The sequence below is a fragment of the Myotis davidii genome, unplaced genomic scaffold, assembly GCF_000327345.1.
Source record: "Myotis davidii unplaced genomic scaffold, ASM32734v1 scaffold4, whole genome shotgun sequence".
Taxonomy (NCBI): domain Eukaryota; kingdom Metazoa; phylum Chordata; class Mammalia; order Chiroptera; family Vespertilionidae; genus Myotis; species Myotis davidii.
Genome location: NW_006294707.1, coordinates 226,903 through 232,855, shown reverse-complemented (window position 1 = coordinate 232,855; position 5,953 = coordinate 226,903). Strand labels below are relative to the sequence as shown.

Sequence of the window (5,953 nt, the reverse complement as noted above, 5' to 3'; positions counted from 1 at the left end):
CACCCACCAGGAGGGCACAGAGCCCCCTGCCCCCACCCACCAGGAGGGCACAGAGCCCCCCTGCCCCCAGCCACCAGAAGTGAATAAGACTGTAAACGGGCATCGATTACTCCTGGAATAATTGGTTACAAGAAACTAGTAACCGTGGTTGCTCCCGGGGAACAGGCTGAGAGGGAAACTTCTCTATTAGTAAATACACTTTTGTATCTTTTGCATTTAAATATTCAAACATTAAATATTCAATATTGCATTTAAATATTGCATTTAAATATTCAAACATTTAAAAAAAATCAAAGTTCCCATGACTCTAGGCTTCCAGAGTGCAGAGACTGTTTTAACTTCTCCGTCATGCTGCCGCCTCCCTGGGGGAACACGACCCCAGTCCCAGGAAGAGAGCAGGCCCCTGCTGTCGGGGACTCAGCACCCCCGGGGCCTGGGGCGCAGCAAGGCTTCATCTCCGCAGGTACAGCCGTGCACCATGGATTTCCATGGCTCCACAACATAACTGCTGTGACCTTGGGCCTCTTAAACCTCTCTCGGCCTCAGTGTCCCCATCTGTGGAATGGGATCATCATGGAGCCTGCCTCATGGAGTTAGGGACAGAACTGAGATAACAGGTGAGCCCAGAGCCCAGAGCTAAGTGCTCAGTAAAGGTGATTAATCGTGAGCATTTCTGGCATTACTGCCTGGGGGAAGGCAGGCTTTCTCACCACCACTTTGCAAATGAGGACAGCAGGCCCAAGCCGCCTGGCCTGGGGTCCAGCGGGGTCCAGGAGCAGAGGGGAAGTAAAGCAGACTCTGTCTCTGGGCCTGGTCCTCCGCCACCTGCTGCTCCCCTTTCCTTCCGAAGGGTGGGCTTGCTGGCCTCAGGCAGATGCTGGGACGTGGCTGCAGATGCAGCTCCTGCAGGCGTCCTGACCTTGTTTCAGGAGCGGGCCAAGGAGACACTTCCCGGAGGCTCACACTCCTCGCGTCTGCGAGGACTTCTCACAGCGGTGCCTGTCACGGCCGAGTTATTAATACTCCCCTCTGCTGGGCTCCCGGCTGAGGATGTGACCAGGCTGGGCAGCGCTGGGCATGATGGACCCTCCAAACGACCTTCAGTCCAGACGGGGCGTGGCCGGCTGGCTTCTAGCACAGCAGCGCCTATCGCTGTGTGCGGGACCCTGGCCCTGAGAGCCCCAGGAGGCCCTGAAATCCCCAGCCCACTCATCCTTCCCCTCCCCCAATGGCTACTGCTCTGAGGCACAGTGCTCACCCCTCAGGAAGCGGCAGGCGTGTTCTGCCCGGTTTGTGCATTTGCTTCCGGGTGCAGAGTGAGGCTTCAGAGCTGCCTGCGTGGCTGGAGCCTGGCTGGGCAGGCGGGCTGCTGGGGGGGCCTTGGGGTGAGGAGGCCAGGCCTGGTGGCTGGGGGTAGGATGGGGGGGCTGTGCCTGAGACCACAGCCCAAGCCTTTCCCAGCTCTGCTCTCAGACCGCAGAGGTGAGCCCACCTGGGAGCCTGTGCTGGGACTGAGAAAAGACGTTGGTGAGAGGCATCGAGATACGGGGGAAAGCGGAGATTGGCCCAGGCTCTGAGCGGTCACTGGTTTGATCCCCAGTCGGGGCACATGCCCGGGTTGTAGGCTCGATTCCCCAGGAGGGGGCCTGCAGGAGGCAGCCAATCCATGTTTCTCTCTCTCTCTCATTGATGTTTCTCTCTCTCCTTCTCTCTTCCTCTTTCTTTAAAATCAATAAAAATATATTAAAAAAAAAAGAAATCAGCCCAAGTCTGAGTTGCTGTCACAGTTGCTTGGCAAACCCAGTCCTGCTTGCGACTTTGGCGGAGGTCAGACGGAGGAAGAGAAAAACCGAGGTGGCCCGACACCCCCTGGGCAGGTTGGCCTGCGGGGCAGCCTTCGCCAGCTGTCCTGTCCCTGGGGAGAGGAGGCAGAGGCTCTCTGTCACCAGAGGGACAGCAGGTTGTAAGGTTCACTTAGAGCCGCTCCTGGAAGGGACCTGGGCCCTGTCCCTCACACTGTCTCCTGGGCCGGGCCCTGCACTAACCAGGCTGCCCAGCTGAGCAGCCCAGCTCGCTGACACGCCCTGGTGGCGCCCCAGCAGCCCCCCACGTCCCCCTCCCGCGCTGGGCAGGCCTGAGGGGCTCTAAGCCCTGGACGGCAGCTCACAGGGCAGCGTGGGAAGGATGTGATGCTGGCGGTAACGCAGCCCCTGTGTGGGCCGGGCAGTGTTGCAGGTGCTTTACGTAGATGAGCCGTTAAAGCCTCACAACCACCCTGGACGCAGTGTCGTCCGCCCATTTCACAGATGAGGAAGATGAGGCACAGAGAGGTTAAATAACTTGCCCGTGTGCTCCAGCTAGCGTGGGGAAGCGGGGTTTGAACATTAGCCCAGAGCCTGCTCCCCCGATGCCGCGGGGCGGCTGAGGCTACTGTGCATCTACTGTGAGAGTCAGGAACGGAGCAATGGTTGTCTGCTGGGCAGTCACCCTGTACTTCTCAGAAAGCGGGACTGGACAGCGGGGGAAACTGAGGCTCTTTCTCTCAAGGGTGCTCGTAGCGTGTACCTAGGTGACTTCTCCTCAGACTCCGAGCTGTGGGCTGCGGCTAACAGGTTGGTACGCAGGGGTGGCGGGAGGGCAGAGGGCGTGGCGGCAGCACGGAGCACCTGCTGGGCTGGCAGGTGGGCTCTGCTGCCCAGGGAGGTGCCCGTGGCCTCCCCTGGCCTCCCCGTGGCATGAAGCTGACCTTGGATTCCCCAGCTGAGGTTTCCCATCTGTCGGGGGTGCAGCCTCTGCTTTGAGGCGAAGCCAGGGAAGGCCTCCGTTCTCATTCCTCCTCGGAGTCCCAGGAGCTAATTCACCCGCAGCCCTCTCTCGGCCGGGCCTCCCTTCTGCCGCGCGGGCACTTGTCATTGGCACGGCCTTGGCCTGGGCTCAGCCTCTGGGCCCGGGTCTGAGTCCTGACAGCACCGGGCAAGGAGCAGGAGCCCAGGTCTGCCCCGGGGTCCTGCCAGCTGGCCGAGGCCCTGGACGCACTGGGTTCCCTCCCACCGCCAAGGCCTGGTCATGACGCTCCATGGAGGCCTCATCCCCGCGTCCCCACCAGGCGCTTGTCACTGCGTGCGGGACTCTCAGCTGACTGAGCCTGGTGCTGGGAGGGCAGGCGAGGCGCTCGCCTGAGACGGACCTCATATCCTCTGACACGAACCTCACGCCCCCTGACTCGGGCCTCACTCGCGCCCTCTGACGTGGACTGAACACCCCGGGCTCCCTTTAGTGCTTGGAGGGAGACAAATGTCCCCCGCTCCCTCCCACGCCTCCTCCCCCAGCCCAGGCTGGCACCCAGCATCCCTTCCTAGAGTTCCTTGGGGAGGCACAAGAGGGCGTTAGGATAAAGGAGGAAGAGAGGGAGGAGGCGAGATGCCCGCAGCTGGAGAGCTCAGCTTAAAGCCCCCGCTTCCCGGAGGAGTGGACAGGTGGCTCCCGGTCAGTGTCCTCCTGCCCTGTCACTGGGTCGTCCTGAAAGACATACTGGGCCTCACTCCAGGAGGGTCGGGGCCCATTTCTCTGGCCGCCCTTGAGCTGCCGTGGAAGGGCCTGGGCCTGAGTGACAGCCAGCCCGCACTGGGTCGCAAGGCCCACCTGGTCTGAAAGGAGGTCGCGGGCTGCATGGCCTGCGGTTGTGCTTGGCTGCCAGAGCGGGGACAAGTGACAACAGCAGGGATGCACCCATCACGCTGAGCCGGTGAGTGTCGGCTGGCGCTTCCTTTCCTGAGCGCCTGCCTGCACCTAACCCTGACCCACGCGCTGAACTCGAGGTCATTGAACATTACAGGTTTTTGTTTAAATCCTCACCTGAGGGTATTTTTTTCTATTGGTTTTCAGAGAGAGAGAGAGTGGGAAGGAGTGAGGAGTTTTTTTCTATTGGTTTTCAGAGAGAGAGAGAGAGAGAGGGAAGGAGTGAGGAGAGAGGCGGGGGGGAGAGAGAGAAACATTGATGTGAGAGACACATCGATCGGTTGCCTTCCACATGCATCCTGACTGGGGCCGGGGATCGAACCTGCAACCCAGGTCCATGCCCTTGACCAGGAATCGAACCCAAGAGCCGTAGGTGTGCAAGCGACGCTCCAACCACTGAGCCACGCTGGCCAGGGCTGCAGAAGGTGTCAGTATCTGCTTCAGACTCGCCACTCGCATTTCAGGGAAGAGGGCAGGCAGAGCCACGGATCACACTGGTCAGGGTTTAGACCTGGACTGACGTGGTCGTGGGCTGTTTGCATCGTCCTGTCAGCTCCGGAGACAAGCCGCTGACCGCGGTCACCGTCGGGCTGCTCACCGCTGTCCCGGCGCTCCACAGGGAATACGGGTGATTGCACCTCCTCGCTCTCTCTCGCTTTCTCTCTTTTTTAAACATATCAGTTATTTAATTGGGTTCTTATAAGAAATTCAGAACACCAGTTTGTGAGGATTAAGCCCATGGTGAGAGTGAACAGAGAGCGGGGGTAGCCCTGGAGCTGAGGAACAGCGTTGATTTTTGGCAGAATTTGTGAGTCCACAGCTTTCTGGTCAACCTTGCGCTGTTCTGTGATCTCATATTTCTCTTCCTCTGTGTCGAAGGTCTCACCCTCCCGGTGTCTGGGCTTGCGCAGCTGCTGCTTCTTGAAGTAAGCATCGGTGAGATGTTTGGGGATTTTCACACTGCTGATTTAAGCATCGGTGAGATGTTTGGGGATTTTCACACCGCTGATTCAATTTTGGAGGAGGTGGCGATGACACATTTCTGGTGTGTGCTACGAAGAGGCACTCGATTGAGGGACAGAGGTCCAGTCACAAGTAGCAAGCCACTGTCCAGCTGCTTCAGGAAAGCCACCCCCTGGCCTCTGTGGCACCCCGTGAGGATGATCAGAATGGGCCCCGGAGGGGTGCTGGCCCGCACACCCCGCACATGCTGACTGGAGGGTTTCTTGCCGTGGCTCAGCAGCTTTCGAGGCACGTCTTCAGTGGGATAATATCTAGGCCTTTTGCGGAGTTTAACCACTCGGGTGCCACCATTCTTGTCGCCACCAACTGGTTTGTGACAGTAGCAGGAACTTTCTCCTTTTTCTTTTCAATCCTGGCTTTAGGGGCTGAATACTTCCTCCTGTACATGGCCTTTCGCGAATACATAGCCGACCGGGAGGATCTGCCAGTTCCTCTGACGGGGACGGGGTTTCGGCTGGAGGGGGGCTTCCCCTTCTTCGGGGCCTTAACCTTCCGCCGGCATCGACCTTCTTCTTGGCTGCAGGTTTCTTCTCCTTAGTATCGGGGCGGGCTTCTTTGTCTTCTTTTCACCCGCCATCTTGCAAGATGGGAAAGAGCCCTCCTCTCTCTCTGAAGGTTAGTGTGGCCACATGACTGGCTCCTGCTGCCCTCATGGGGGGCAGTGACCAGCCACTCCCGCTGGGAGCGTTGGGAGCAGTGCCGTGGCCGTGGGCGTGGGGAGGCAGGTGTTGCATGCACAGCACGACAGAGAAACAGACGCTGTCGCATCAGGCCACGGAGGCTTGGGGTGGCTGCTAGGCAGCACGGCTCGCCTGTGGCCGGCCACCGCCAGATGCGTGGGACAGGCCCTCAGCCGAAGCGGCCCGACTCGGTCAGACACGCAGATGTTTCATGGCACAAAGACCGCTCTACACTCGCCGCCCCGCTGAGATCGCCTGTGCACCCTGGCTTTCCCGTCGCCGCCTGCTTCTCACCCTTCCCGCTGGAGGAGTGAGGCTTGCCCAGCATCCCGAGCTCCTGAGCACGGCCCGGACTTCCTCAGGCTCCTGCCTGGCCTGCCCCTTGGGCCTCTCTGGGTCCTGGGACCCAAGCAGGCGCTCAGGCCGGCGAACTGTCCGCGGCCCCTCCACGCGGTGTGCCTCCGCGGCCGACATCAGATACGGGAGCCTTCCAGGAGCCTGACCGCTGGGCG

The 5,953-nt window shown here is 60.0% G+C and overlaps 1 protein-coding gene and 1 pseudogene across 1 annotated transcript in view; both read right to left on the bottom strand.

Annotated features, from left to right (window-relative positions):
* Positions 1-5,953, bottom strand: part of IP6K3 (inositol hexakisphosphate kinase 3) — a 32,665-nt gene that overhangs the window by 21,344 nt on the left and 5,368 nt on the right. The window lies entirely within an intron of this gene.
* On the bottom strand, positions 4,736-5,769 carry LOC102763818 (annotated as a pseudogene).